General features: G+C 43.3%; 1 long non-coding RNA gene across 4 annotated transcripts in view; it reads left to right on the top strand.

The window, feature by feature from the left end:
• The first annotated feature begins 3,044 nt into the window (after positions 1-3,044).
• The window catches only part of LOC128411809 (uncharacterized), a 29,823-nt gene continuing 16,755 nt past the window's right edge, over positions 3,045-16,112 (top strand). Inside the window, exons 1-2 of one of the 4 annotated variants that reach the window (XR_008329920.1) lie at positions 3,045-3,917; positions 4,067-4,236. This is a non-coding gene — a long non-coding RNA (uncharacterized LOC128411809). The other 3 variants (XR_008329921.1, XR_008329919.1, XR_008329918.1) reach the window with 3 other exon arrangements.

Genomic DNA, 16,112 nt, shown 5'->3' with positions numbered 1-16,112 from the left:
AAGAGTAGTTTCTTCCTCTCTGGCGGATTCCTGCCCTTCTCAAGTTTGGCCAGGAACAAAAACGTTGTTATTCTGCAGCTAACTAGCTGGGGAGAAAGGAAGGAACCTGAGGTGACAAGCGGCTTTCTGAACTTCTGATTTAAGAATGGCTAGCCAATCCCGCTTTTACTCAGAGTAGGCAACAACCACCCTCCTGAAGATGGCAGGGCTTTACCGTGGTGCGCGCTCTCTCTTTAAAATATTTTTTTGCAGTTGCACATGTTTCTATTGGTGCGAATCTAGTCCATCCCCCCCCCCCCCCGTGCTAAGATGAATCGGTGTGAATTGCTTTTAACTTCTGCCTCTCTACAGAGAGAGGCGCAGGACTGTGGTCTTTCTCTGGCTAGCAGCCACTAGCTCCACGTTCCTCTCCCGCCCCCCCCCCAGGCCAGATTCTTCTTCTTCTTCTTCGAAGGCGCTGCGAGCAGAGCGGCGGGGCAGGGGCCAAATCGGCGGGGAAGGCCCATTTGGATGAGAAGGACAATGTGAGACCACCTGGTGGAGTCGATGGAGTCCTCTCTCTTCAGCCTCGTTCTCCCCACACGCTCCTGGAGTTGCTTTGAACAGGGTGGCAACTCTACACACACACACACACACAGAGAGAGAGAGAGAGAGAGAGAGAGAGAGAGAGAGAGAGAGCTCATTTTGTGAGGGGAGCTCGTCTTCCTCAGGCTTTGTCACCGCGCCATGAACGCCAACCACGCGCTGCTTCTCCCAGCTCGCCAGAATAGCCTTTTCAAAGCGGGGTGGGTTGGGCCCCAATGGGCTTTTTCTCTTTTTTCTCTGTCCACCCCCCCTCTTTTTTATTTTTAAGGAGTGAGAGGGTAGATTTCAAAAACCCCAACTGGCGCTCGGCTTCTGTGAAGAAGCGCATGGAAGGCAGCCTCAGAAAGGTTTGCTTTCCCTCAGAAAACAAAAGCACAATGTTTTCCTCAGGCCGATTTGTGGCGACTAGCCTGTACCATGACTGGCGAGTGTAGGAGGCGGTAGCCGAGCTTGTTCTTGAAAGTTGAGGGAGCCCCAGTGGACCTGTGCGCATTTCTGTGTGTTATAACAGGAGGAACTGGAACGGGTTCCTCAGCTTACCTGAACGCCCCCCCCCACCTCCGGTTTTGTTCCACCCACCCGCCCTACTGCCAGTGGAGCAGGCTGCCGGGAAGGCTATTCTACCGCAGACTACTGCTTCTGGCAGCAGGGCAGGAAGTATTATTGGCCGTAGCTGATTTCTGGACCAGGAGAGCTGAGATCGTTTTGCTGAGGGACCTGCTGTGCTTGTGGTGGTGCTGGGGACACCCACATACCAAGCAATGATGTGAAGGATGTGTGTGTGATAAAAGGGACATCGATAGAGTTAAGCGAGGGGATATGGGATATGTGTGTGGTTGGGGGTAGAGGGGGGAGGAGGAGGAGGAGGAGGAAGAAGAAGAAGAAGAAGAAGAAGAAGAAGAAGAGGAAGAAGAGGAAGAAGAAGAGGAGCCGTTCTGGGGCTGCACAATTCTTGGGGTTGCCGCCTGGGCGCGCTGACGGGCGTGCGCACAAACAGGAGGCCAGGATTGCGGTCCCCCCTCCTTCTTCTAAAAATGTTGCCACTGCGTCTGAAGAGGCGACTTTTCTCTCCCGCCCAATCCCCCCCCGGCCCGCAATCCCCGCCCAGCTCCTAAAGGTGAGTGCAGATTGCAAGAGTTGCTGCTCTGTTTTTTGTTTGTCAAACAGGAGGCTTCTCCAGGGAGAAGGGCATTTGTGGAGGGATCCCAGCGCAGGATTACATTAATCAAGGCATTATTTCCCCAGGGATGCGCGGCGCAAATTAGAGTAAATCCTAATAAAATTGGATCGCCGACAAACGGAACGCTTAAAGTAATCTGCTCCTCCTGCCTTCCTTTTCTTCTCTGCTATTTATTTTTTCTTCGCGGCTCACAAATCTTTTAAAGGTATCGCGCTTGCCCTGCACGGACAGATACCCACCCGCGCGCTGCTGCCACAGGCCGCCTTCCTTTCCACAGAGCCTCTCTATAGAAGGGCTGCTGTCAGGGGCCAATTAGTCTCCACGTCTCGGAGCTCCCACTTCCAAAGCGGCGGGAAATAACATCCCCTCAGCCTTCTCTGTGAGGCTTCCCTTCTCCCCAGCTGTTATGTAGTCGAGGTTTCCCACCGGTGCCACCGTGGAAGGGGGCAATGGTGGCGGCGAAAAGGCCGGGCCCCTTACTCTTTTTAAATTTTTTCTTCCCCTCCGCCTGCCTTCGGTGTCCTGAGGCCGAGAGCGAAGCCAGCCAGCCCCAGACCGACGCCTCGCCGCTGGCGTTTCTTCGCGGCGAAGTTGCCAGAAGGCGGATGAGGGGAATGACGGCGGGCGCCAAGAGACTAGTCCTCTGCGAACACCAGACATTAGAGGAGCGCGGGCTGAGGAGAGGCGGGCTGTGAGTGTGGCGAGCTGTGGAGTCTTCTCGCTGGAAACTCTTTAAACAATAAAGAAATGAAAAACCGTGTCTCCCTCGCGTGTGTGTGTTGACGGGAGGGGGAAGGAAAGGCAGACTTTCACTTTAATCTTTTGGATTTAATCTCCGCTTTCTCTCTCTCAGTCTCTCCACCCCCATCCCTCCAGGGAGGGACGCCGTCCATCCCTCAGGGAGCTGGCAGTAGCCGGACCTCCTCGGACGACGGAAAGGCAAACAAGAGCGGCAGATGCGCCTTTAATTGCTTTCCTGGGCTCTGCCTGACCCTTGCTGGAGGCTTCTGGGCTGCGAGAGGGAAAGAGAGGCAGAAGCGAGCGAGCGGGCGGGAGAGCAAGGCAGGCAGGCAGGCAAGCAAGCGGGAAGATAAGCTTTCCCCCGACAGACAGCGCCAGTCCAGTCAAGCTAAACACCTCGCTGAGGGAAAACTAGCGCGCGCGGCGTGCCAGGTAGCCCCACCCCACCCCCACCGCCTCAGGAAGGGCGAGGAGCCCCCTCCTCCCGCCACCCCATCCCCGCCACATTCCCACACGCGATGTTGCCAACGCATCTTTCCCTCGCGCTCTCTCCCCCCCCCCCCCGCACCTCCCGCCCAAAGCGACGACGCAACCAATTGGCCAACCTGAGTCTCCCATTTGGGCTGGTTTACTTTCCAGAGTTCAATTCTCCGCCACCTTCCCTCTCCGCCACACACCCCACCACCACACGCGCGCGCTGCCTCGGACGCCTCCTTCCCTTCCCTTCCCTTCCCTTGCCCTCCCCCCCCCCCAGCCGCCGCTGCCGCCGCCGTCGAGCTTGGTTTCCTCAGGGTCGAGGGTGGTGCTGGCGGTGCCCCCCCCCGCCGTCAGGAAAGACCGAGGTCTGAGGGTGGGGGAGGGGGGTCTCCGTTTTACCTGAGGGAGGGTGAGGGGAACCAAAGAAGGAAGGGGGGAAAGAACACACACACACACACACACACACACACACACACACACAGCCTCCCGTTCCCCTTCCCGCCTTCTCTCCGCTCGCTATCCAGCCGGACCATTGGACCGACTAGCCCGCCTGCCTGCCTCCGCTCTGCAGCCCCTCCGCTCCCGCCTCAGCCGAGGAATCCTGCCGCCGGTCTTGCCGCTCGCTTCTGCCTGCCGCCGCTGCCTCTAACCCCGGCCGTCGGCTAGGCAAGGCTGGGCTGGGCGGTTCTCCTAGAGCAGAGGCGCGAGGCGCGCAGCCCCGGGACTCGGCTCGCCGCCGCCGCCGCCGCGCGCGAGTCACCCCGGCTGATGACGGATCATTAAGAAGAAGTGGCCTTAGCGTCCCGTCCTCCCTCCCCGCTCCCCGCCACCTGGCGCCTCTCTTTTACAGCAGAGGATGCGCGCGGATAAGTGGCGGAAGAGGGGCGTGCGCGCGCGCGCGTGTGAAGATGGTGATGGAGATGGACCGGGAGAGGTAGGCGAGTGGGAAGCGCTCCTCTGATCCCGACGATCCCCCTCTCCATCTCCTCCCACCCCCCACCCCGCATCATTTTAAAAAGCAGCCCTTCCCTAAAATTTGGTACCCAAGTTTGACTGCACTCTCTCCCCCCCCCCGCCTCCCAGCCATCCTCCTCCTCTCCCGATCCCCAACTGCAGGCATCTATTTCTCTCTCTATATATATCAAAGGAGACTTCACTAGTTTCTCCTTGACAGGGGCTGATCTGTTAACCCAGGAACTACCTAGAAGGTTGGTATCATTGTGGAAGAAAATCCTTCATTTCCTGTGTGCTCAGTAAGTTTTTTTTTTTAACCAACAACCCCCCTTTTCCCCAATTTATTCTGTCTTGTTGTACATTTGCTTTGCTTGTGAGGTTTTAATGACATAAAAACACTAAATGGAAAAGGAGACATTTGATTTTTGTGTTGGTATGCTAGAGTTTTTTTATATATCTATATCTGCATTTTAAAGTTGTGGCGTTTGAAGACTTGGTAGAAATGTGGAGAACATTTTGTAGCTCATATATGGAAATATTGCATTTACTGTCACCTACCAATAAATCTGTGATTTATTTCAATCATGAAAATAATTTCTGAGTTGCTTCCAGATAAGTATATATAATGTGTATTATTTTGTTTTAAAATCCTAAATACAGGGAAGGATAGACAAAGACTTACCTGTTACACATTAAATATAGTTCTGCATTGAAACAGATCACAGTTTTGTAATTCTATTTGCATGCCACCTTTGAGGGAAAATACTTTTAAAAATGCATTTGTAATTTTCCCATTGTCTAATTATAAATTTATTCAGTGCTTAGATATGTATTTTTTCCTAGTGTATATTAGCAAATAATTTGGCAGGTAGTAATTATCATAAAGTTGCTGGCACTTGTTCACTGGTTAACATAACTTTCCAACCTTTTTAGACATATTTTCCACTTAAGGCTAGCCATATTTGCATTATGTTTGGCTGTATATATATCCTAGCAGGGTCTGATCTTAGAGTTAGTCCTTACTCATTTATTTAGAAATTATATTGAAGTAATTTACCTTCAGGCATCAAGGAAAAAAAATGATCTAATCTCGGTAACCAAGGATATATGAAACATCTCACTGAGTTTTTTCAGCTATATTTTTGAGGCAATCACACAGCCACTAAGGAGTAGTAGTAGAAATTTAATAATGAATTCAACAAGGTGCTTATTTAGTAGGATAAGTGTGAATGAGGCTAGCATTCTCATATTTATGACTAATTTAAATAGAGCTGTTAACTTACAGAAGGCTTAAAAAACGTACACCCAACTCCATTCTACACCTGAACACATGTAAAATAAATAAATAAGCAGACCCCCCAATTGGGCTAGATAACATAGGTGGGAAGAGAAAAAAAAACAATGCATAAGAAAATAATGTAAACTTGCATATCCTGATACATTCAGCATGGTTCTGGCATAAGTAATTTAGTGCAGATCCGTTTGCTTTAACCACACAGATATTACAAAATGAATTAACAGAACAGTAGTACTGAGGGGGGGGACCCCATCTTTTTCCTTTGAAATATGAAGTGCAACTAACTTGAAATGACACATGGAAGCCAGTGAATAAATAATGGGAAATATTAATATTTGAAATGTATTGTATTTAAAATTAATCAGAACTTCACCCCACTCCATTTTAGCTACCTTTTTCTTATCTGTAAATACCTCACTTTGGATTCCATCAGTTTGATTCAACATTTTGCCATATTTTAAAAAGATAAATGGAACCATATCTTGACACCTTGATCTTAACACTTTGACTGGGGAGTAGTTCCCATTGATTTAAATGAAATTTATTTCCAAGTTGAGGGGCTTAGTATCACAGTCTTGATTTTTTTTTTAAAAAAAATAAAACCCCACAAACCTTTGAAAGTCAAATGTAGTAAGAATGACACAATATTAGAAGCAGTAAAAACTGGCAACAACCCAGCACAGAATTTAGGGTGCTTAAGCCAAAAGCATGTCCAAATCTGTGTTGGATGGTGATGCTTAATTTTATTTTACACTTCACTAGAAGGAAAAGAATTTGGAGGAGACAATGAACACAAACACAACACTCCAATCCATTCTTATACTATCCATAATGTAACAAATATTATATAATGCATTTTATAATTAGACTTATGTAGAAAGGGATGGCATGTTATCTTACCTATATAAATACACCTTATTATGTGTAATATCCAATATTCCCCCTCTCCCTATATGTAATATATTGATAGTGCAGCACATTATTTTTGTACATTACGGCTATAAAACAATTAACTGAAATTCCTCAGTAAGTGGTGACCTCAATACAATACATTGCTTAATATGCTGTCATATGTTGCAACCACCACAAAGGAAGAGAACACTTTTTTGTTAATGTATTTCACAGCAAAATGTGGATCTGGGTTATGAGGTTTAAAAAAGTGCATTTGCAATTATTATTATTAAGTTTAATGCTCCTTATAGTAGCAAAGGGATCGCAGCAAGAGCTTCTAGCAAAATGGCACAAAGGTTAAATCCAGAACGTTGACAGCCATAAGGCAATCAGAATTTTGCCATTGATTCCAGCCTTGTGTTCTTATTAGGTGTACTCATGATATCACTGTTCATTTGCATCGCTTTCTGGCCTTGTAGATTTAAGCCTAGCTCCTTTATGTATGTATTCATTAGGTAGGGCTAGTTTCCTCTGGACTTAACTGTTAGAAGCAACATGATACTTCTTTGAGCTGGAAGAGAAACTTTTGGTTCCACTCAGCACTCCAGCTACAGTGTTTCAATAGGGTCACAGTTGGGGCCTTATCTTTATCCTGCTGAAGTCCAAGAGAATCATGCCTTGATGATCTGGCTTCTCAGACCTAAACATATTTTCTGGAAAATAAACACTGCAGATTTTTTTAATTCCACGTATGTGTGCATAGAATTTCACTTGAGGTTTGTCTTCCTTGCCAGTGAGTGTGTTTAGTCAAAGCATTAGGAACTCAATGTCATGGTGTTACGCTCACAGAAAGTATTTACAAGGGTGGCCCTGGGCACTCGTCTCCTTTACGTGAAGGTTTTATTTAGGAAGCAAGCAGAAACGACAATAGAAAGGGGAAGACGTGCAAAGACCTGCTGCAAGGAGGCAGAGGACTCAAATCTAACAAGATAGTATCACATGATGTGGCACACTGTAAGAAATATTTGCTTCTGCAAAAACATGATCGAATTCGGATAAACAAAAAGAAAAAGACAAAAAAAAAAGGAAAAGCATTTTAGTGGTTTATATTGCACTTCACCAAGACATACAGCCAGATCCACAGCATAGTTAAAATAGTGTATTTGGGTTTAAACTAATTTAATCCTATTCATTTGAATAAGGCTTGTTTTAGCTTGTAGATTGGGAAACAGAACTATATGTGTGTGTGTGTGTGTGTGTGTGTGTGTGTGTGTGTATTCTATTTAGCGACATCACATTTTCTTGCTTGTTAGCGCAGATTATATTTTCTATACAGTAAAAATGTTCTTTATATTTTTAAACCTACATGCAGGATGTAAACACATTCTGTATTTAAACATTTCTTGGTTCTGTCAAAGAGTATGCTCACAAACTTTCACAAATGTCCTGTTCACCAGATTAGGAATTAAAGTGGAGGGCTATGAGGGAAGAGAAAACAAACTCTTTGCAGTATCATATCTGTAGCTTCTCAGCATCTATATATATGTGTGTGTGTGTGTATATAAATACAATTACATCCATTAGTAAAACATAATATCTGTTTTGAATATGAATCTTATTTGTGATTTTAAAAAGTTATTTAAATTCTTATAAATGGTAAAATTATATATAATATTATATTCAGGGAAAATCCTATTAAGGAACAACAAAAAGAGCCATTTATGCTAAACCTATTAAATAAAAGAAGGCACAAATTATAACATTTTAGCATCTAGAATACACACACACACACACACACACACACACAAATTAAGCAATCACTTTATACATTTAGGAGATTAAATCCACAACTATTTTGCCCTTTTACAGATAAAACATCAATTTAGCAGTCATATTTAGATTCCTCCCCAGTAACCGAAATATTGTGTGTGTTTTTTTTTAATGGGGGAAAACGTGATTCTGAAAAATAACACTCTGTCGCACATCACACATACAAATCCATGCTGAATTAGTCTTCTTTGCACTGTCAGAAACTAAAATATCACTATGAGGAAATAAATCATTTATTTGAAGCCCATTCTGTTTTATGCCAGATTCTTCTAGCTGCATTCATTTTGAAGTATTGGTTTTAACCTACAACTGTTTCAAACCTGTGTATCTTAAGGCCTGTTTTCCCTCCTGACCACTAAGATCTGGGAAAGAGGACAACTGCAGGTCCCATAATTCCATCGTGTGTTCTGTATTTAGGCCCAGCTCTTTGAAGTTCTCTACTTTGAGAAGCCTTCAGAGCCTAGTGTTACCAATATTCAGAGAAAGAGTTTTCATTTGAAAATGCATCCCATTTGATTTTGCTATGGTTAACTTTCTCTCGCTTTTACTGTGGCCTCTATTTTGTGCTTGTAATGTTACTACAATAATTTTGACAACCTGGGATTTTAGGATAGATAAATTGGTAGATGTATGCTTTATGTTAGGCTGTCCAGTCACAGAGAATTTGCTTAATTTTTCAGAATCCCTATATAAAAAATGAAGTGTAGCAAGATCATTGTGGGTTCACTTAAACAAATTGGTTTGCTGTTTATTCCAGTGCTCATCTCATGCATGCAAGCAGAAACCATTTAGAACCCATCCAGCACCAATTTTAACAATTTGAATGACTAAAAATCAGCATACATGAAAGTATTTTATTTTTGAGATCAGTTTCTAATATTGCATTTAAGAACAAGTCTGTTTTCAAGGATTCACATGTAAGATTTGACTTCCCCTTCCCCCATGGATACTATCTATGTTTACTCAAAAGTAAGGCATTCAGTTCAATGAAACTCACTCCCAAATAAGTAGATATAAGATTTCAATCTTAATGGGGTGTAAAGCAGTTTAAAATTTCTGAAAAAGGCAGGCAAACCTTATATAGGGCCTTAAACCTGGATGTTGTAATGTAATGTACATGTACTCACATGGCAAAGCTAAAAACACACAGGTCAGGATTTGTTCCTGTCTTCTAAATAATGAAAGTACATATTGATGAAACTTATGGAAGAATATAACAACTGATGATCAGCCTAAGACATGAAGCAAGTTCCACTGATTTTCAAGTAAATGTTTGTTTGGTCTGGGATACCAATTTGGTCTGAACAATTTCAGAATAAAAAGCTAACATTACACATAATGAAAGAGCATTGCTAATATCATCCTATCTCCTGAACACTTCTTTTTGATTGCAAGGTCAATCTCATTTGTATGATGTTGGTGACATACATAGAAATGAATACAGAACGCTTGCTAGTGGAACTTCCAACTGTGCGGGATTTTTTATTTTTAGTTATCAGTTGTGTCAGTGCATTTTGGGGGTGGGAAGCTAATAGTCAAAAACAAGGTTTGTGTGTGTGTGTGTGTGTGAGACAGTCTCACATACAATATGTGAATTAATTACCTAGTATTTACTGACATTATGGAGTTTTGCTTAGCTGGATAGATATATGAAAATACAGACCCAGACCTGAAGGATGGCTAAAATTTCAGACCTGTTCACCTTCATCAGAAAAGTGTGAAAGTAATCAAGAAACAATATTTCCACAATGTTGTTTTCTAGAGTTGACTCTGAGTTGTGTGCTCTAGGTCTTCATCAAACTCATTTTTGTTCTAAGCAAAATGGCTGGGATTCCTAGGAAGCCTGAATGCATTCATGAAACTATGTCCTGAGACTAGATTCTAGAGAGCTACTGGGGCCCCAGGGCCTTGTACTTTCCCAGTGGGCACCTCCAGTTTGGATAGCAGATCACCATGTCGTATGTCAGGGATTGGGAAGCGATGGTCCTCCCAATGTTGTTGGACTCCCAGCTCCCATCAGCCTCAGCCAGCTTCTCCAGTATTCAGGGATACAGCCAGATGGAGTCCAATAATGTTTGGAGGGTCTCTGGCTCCCCATTCCGAATCATAGAGTTGGAAGGGATGCTGAGAATTATCTAGACCAACTCCCTGCAATGCAGAAATCCTTTGCTCAATGTGGGGTTCAAACTCACAGCCCTGAGATCAAGAATCTCATGCTCTGCCAACTGAACTTTCCCTCGGGGCAACTGAGCTATTCTGGTCATAGGCATTTAGACTATCAGTGAGCAAGTTATACTCAATTAATCGATCTTACGTTCATGTCAACATATTTTGAACCAGGTGTATGGTATAAGTTAAAGTAGTTTAGGGCATATGGTAAATAACAAATATCCTCCGCAGGCATCATGAGTTTAAAAAGGAAAGCATTGAACAACATTTTCTTTTTCTCCTCGATGTTTGTATTTTGAAAGATTTGCATTTTTCTTCTTTTTTAAGGAATGTGACTGACTACTCAGGTGAAACATTCATTATAAAGCACTCACTGTAAACAAGATGAATCAGGTCTAGAACAATTTTTCCCCCTTCCCAAATTCTTTTGGTTAAAGAAGTCAGTTATTACTTGTCACAACAGTAGGTTAAAAAGGCAGACAGAAATGTAATTTTAAAGTTAGCAGTTCTTTACATTATACTTGAAGAACAGTCTCACGGGGGAGAAAAAAAAAAGACATGGTACATTGTTCTCTATGTCATTTGTTTAAATGCAAATTTCAGGTGCTGACTGCACACCAAAAAAAGAAAAAAAGAAAGGCGGGTTCTGCAGTAGCACTGGTGTTAGAGACCCCCTCCCAGCATATTAAGAACCAGTGACAAAGGAAAATTTAAATTCACACAGCTGATATTCAGATTGCTTGTTGCATGTTGCAGCATTAATTCCTCCTTATTTCTTTCCCCTTACTCATTATGGCTAGTAGTTTAACAAGCACTTTTTGTATGCAAAAACCTTATCCTAACAGCAAACCTGTGAAACAGAGCCTTACTATGTCCATTTCTCTGAGAGGCCTTGACTTGCCCAATGCCACTTGGTTACCATGGCTGATTTCAAATTCGAGCCCATATATATATTTTCAATTCTGATCCTGTGTCCACTCCAACAGACACTGACATTATTCAAGCGTAATTTGTAATGCTTTTTTTTTTTTTAATGTTTGGGACTTTTAACAAGTAGATCCTATGAGCTGTACACCGCATGCTTCTACGTTTGGAAACTTCTGACCTATCTGCCAGCGACCTCTTTAAAAACAAAACAGTCCATAATATATGCAGGATAATTTATATATCTATCATCTATCTACCCTATAAATGTATAAATATATTAGATAAGTCATCCTTAAAAGAATAGCTTGCTTCAATATATTTATTTTTTCTTGGATTTGTAGCTCACCTGTGCTCCAAGTAGCTCATGGTAGCTGGCATACACGACTCTCTCCCCCTCTCTATATTATCACCACAACAACTTTGTCTGAGAGTTTAGGCTGAGAGTTGGGGACTCGCCCAGTGAGTTTCATGTCCCTGTCGGGACTTGAACTCGTCTCCCAGGTCCTAGTCTAACACTCTAGCCACCACACCTCACTGACTGTCTAACATTCACACATCTAACATCAAAGTAGATCCTAATATAACATGCACAAATAACATGATCTTCTCACTTCTCTTACAGAATGAGTTTGTGTGCACGTTTACTTATCAGCAAATGTTATTGAGTTGAATGGCACTTACTCCTCCCAAGTAAACATTATCAGGGATAAGTTCCATGGAATGCAGTGAGGATTACTCCCAGGTAAACATGTATAGGATCAGGCTATAAGAGAACAATTAATACTACAAATCTATACAATGCTTTAACTCAAAAGGGGTTGCTTAGAGTAGGGGTCAGCAAACCTTTTCAGCAGGGGGCCGGTCCACTGTCCCTCAGACCTTGTGGGGGCCCAGACTACCAGTATATTTTGAAAAAAATATATGAACGAATTCCTATGCCCCACAAATAACTCAGAGATGCATTTTAAGTAAAAAGGATGCATTCTACTCATGTAAAAGCACGCTGATTCCCAGACTGTCCACGGGCTGGATTTAGAAGGTGATTGGGCCGAATCTGGCCCCCAGGCCTTAGTTTGCCTATCCATGGCTTAGATATATAGAATTGTTCAGTCCATGACAATAAAATAGTCGTATAGTTCTAAACAGAGTAGCAGTCAGTGGGGCTTCACTTGCATAAATGATCTAAGGCTTCTTGGACTGCTTTTATTTCATGGAATATAGGCTTGGTTTGGGCTTCTAGGGCTGTAACACACACCTTACAAGGGAGTAAGTTCAATGGGACACAATGCGACTTTGAAATTAATAAGGAGACGAATTCACCATAGTGCTATGACAATTGTTTCATGAGCACAAGAATTTCAGCTTGCCAGATGGAACAAGACTCCGTCTCCTCTCTGGGTAAACTATTGGGGGGGGGTGTTCTCCTGGACACCCCCCCCCCCGAGAAAATTTGGTGTGTATATGTGGCAAATGGTGGCTGCGAAGGAAAGTGAGGTAAGCCCCAATGCACTAGTGAGAGTCTGTGTTCTGGCTTCTGCCAGTTGGATTTGTTAGTTGAATCCAGTCCAATGTGGTTAGAGCAGCTTTATACGTAATATTTTTCCAACACAGAGATAAGTTCTACATTCAAAAAAGAAGCACACACTTCTGTACAAAGTGCACCGCAAGAACTTCTTTAACTGATGCACAGGTTAGCAGTCCATTCTGTGTGCCGGTGCAGACTTGATTCATGGTGTTGCATTATAATCTCTCCCTCTGATTAGGAAGAATGAAATGTGTGAAGGAGTCTTTAGCTTTTAGAACAGTTCATATATTAAAAAAATATGTTTGACAGCTTTCCCCCCACCGAAGGCCTTCAAAGCAGCATGCAAACATTAAATTAAAACACACACAGAGGCAGTACAATAATCAATCAGAAAGTAACAAAAATAAATTAACATAACAAACAAAAAACCAATGCACGCACACACAAATACCAAACAAACCCAAATATCAAAATAATGAATGAGGAGAAATTCCCTGCCAATCAAAGTCCTCATGAGCAGGGCTGGCTCAAGACATTTTGCTGCCTGAGGGAAAGGAGAAGACGGTACTCTCCCATTCTACATACGTATATATGCTGACTGGACTGCCAGTTATTTCAGCGCTGGCAATGGGATAGTATCCTCCACAGCATCTGAGGACAGCAGGCTAGTTAGGGGGAGGCTGCCTCCCAGCTTGTGCCACCTATGAATAATGGAGAACCAGCCCTACTGATGAAGCATAAGTTTCCACTGAATATCAGAAAGCCTGTAAAGTGGGAGGAAGAATTTCCTAGGGGATGTATTTCCAAAACCTAGCTGCTGCCACAACCCCCCATCTCATACCACTGCCAGCTGCACCCCTCTGAGCAATGGGGGTGGGGAGGGGCTGCATTCTTAACCTTTGCGACAGTTTCTTATGCTACTGTTTCTTTAAATGCGATGGGGTACTGCGTGTGGCGCTGTGGGTTAAACCACAGAGCCTAGGACTTGCCGATCAGAAGGTCGGTGGTTCGAATCCCCACAATGGGGTGAGCTCCCGTTGCTCAGTCCCTGCTCCTGCCAACCTAGCAGTTCGAAAGCACGTCAAAGTGCAAGTAGATAAATAGGTACCACTCCAGCAGGAAGGTACACGGCGTTTCAGTGTGCTGCTCTGGTTCACCAGAAGCAGCTTAGTATTGCTGGCCACATGACCTGGAAGCTGTACGCCGGCAATAAAGCGGGATGAGCGCCGCAACCCCAGAGTCAGCCATGACTGGACCTAATGGTCAGGGGTCCCTTTACCTTTACCTTTACCAAAACATGGCCAAAGTCCAGATTGGATTTGAGCACCCCCTACCTTTCCCATCATACTTCCATCGGTGTCTCTGAGAGACGCACTTTGAATAGGACCTCCACTGACAATCTCAGTGGGTAGACGAGTTCATGTGGCATAAGGTTATCCCTTCAATATCCCGGTCCCAAACGTTATAGGGCTTTTAGAAGCCACGAGCAGCAATTTGAATTGTACTCTAAAAAAACAACAACCAAAAGCCATGGCATGGGCTTAAAGCAGTTTGGCCACAGTGCTTTGCACCAGTTGCTATTCCTGAAAACTTCTGAGAGGAAGGCCTTTGTAAAGACAATTCCACACCAACCATTTGATGTACTAACTGAGACACACACACTCTCTCTCTCACACACCTATGCTCTTTATCTGTCACCTGCAGATTACCAGCTGTATTTAACTTTCCCCCCCATAAGTTATTCCGGTGAATTGCCTTCAGCAAACGCTTTTCACAGCATTAGGGCAGAACTAGGCTACAAAAGAATATTAATCTAATACATTCCAGAATTCAAATCCATGTGATTAATAAGCATTATCTATAAATAAGGCCCTAATGATTCTTTGGCAATGTTGTAAACACAAGAATCAGAGGCAATTATTGTCATTATTGTTCTGCAAGTACTTTCTGTGAATACCAAATGGATATTGCTGTCCAGCTTCTTGGCAAATGTATATCTAGTAACGAAACAGATGTCAGCCAGCCTGGGCTGCCTTCAATTACACTTGCCCAATGCACAGGGTGTGTAAAGGAAGAAGGAATCAATTTATTGAAGGCAAATAACCTGCTGGTTGAAACTGTCTCCCGGTCCTTATTAACCCACTTAAAACGTACGTTTTACAGTAATGCTAGAGAACTCATTTTCATCACCCTGTGAAGCAGACTGGATGTGCAGTGACCATGATTATTAGTACAGAATGGACAGTTGGATCATGGATGGATGGATAGATAGATAGATCGACAGATAAACAGCAGCAAAAATTGTCCTTGCCTTATCTAATACATGCAATGGAAAACTGTAATGAAGGGTGAAATATGAAAGCTGTTTTAGCATGATATGGAAAACAATGCAGACCAATAAACAATATTTTGTACAAAAGAGAAAGGTCTGGTTAAGCTTTCTGTAGAGCATATAGCTATGCCATGGTCCAAAAACTCACATTTAATTCTTACAGCGAAGGATATTTTTTGTTGTTGAATCCAAGTTATTAATTCATTGAGCCCCTTTAATTGCAAAGTATTTCGTATTTAGTATTCTTTATCATTTCCATCCTCAACAGTTTCGTGGGTAAGGTAATTTTGAATTTCCATTTTTCAGAAAGAGAAATTTAGAAATTTGTCAATTTAGTCTAGATTAGTGGGAGAACAGACATTCCCAGCATGTTAGAAGTGGTATGAGCACACATTATCTTTCCTTGGCGGTGGGAGCCTCAGAATGAATGGAATGTGTGTTGAAACTACTCTTAGCACATTTAGCAATGGCTCTGTTTGGATGTATCATTGAATTGAGGTTTAGCATTGCATACATGAACATCAGGCTCTTTCTGTCCTCCTCCTATGTGGCTGTGAGGAGATCAGAAGCTTTTGTTTCCATTTTCAACTAACCACAGTTACTTGTTGCCCCACTTCTCATGTGACACTAAACATGAGCAAGAAGGAAAGAGTTCGTTTCACTTTCCCTGAAAGCTGGATTGTCATTACGCCTGAACCAGAGATCAGAACAAACAGAGATTTGTGGCTGTCTAGCTTGTTTAATTAATCAGAATTTGTTTTAAACCACCATCGCTGGTTCACAGGCAATGACAAATCAGGGTGGGTTTTTTTTGGATTGTGAAATGAATTCTGTCAAAAGCCTTCTCCCAGCTTTGTGGGAGAAGGAAACCGGAGAGGATAGTTCAGGAGCCTGAGACTCACATCATCTGCTTCATGTTTGTGTATGTAACCTTAAACTAGGGAAGAGCAACCAGTTGAAGTCCCAAGGGCCAGAAGTGGTCTCTCCCAACTCTACAATTCTATGATTCTAAGTTACGGTACCCACCTCTGCACTAAATCATGGTTTAGTGCTATGTGCAAACATAGCCACAAAGTCCAAAAGCTGTACAAATTTAAGCTAACTTCAAACCTTGGTTGCTGGTCCTGACTTGTTTCCCTAAACAATACAGTGGTACCTCGGGTTACATACGCTTCAGGTTACATACGCTTCAGGTTACAAACTC

Source organism: Podarcis raffonei, chromosome 4 (assembly GCF_027172205.1).
Source record: "Podarcis raffonei isolate rPodRaf1 chromosome 4, rPodRaf1.pri, whole genome shotgun sequence".
Classification (NCBI taxonomy): Eukaryota; Metazoa; Chordata; class Lepidosauria; order Squamata; family Lacertidae; genus Podarcis; species Podarcis raffonei.
This window is presented reverse-complemented; position numbering and strand designations above follow the sequence as displayed.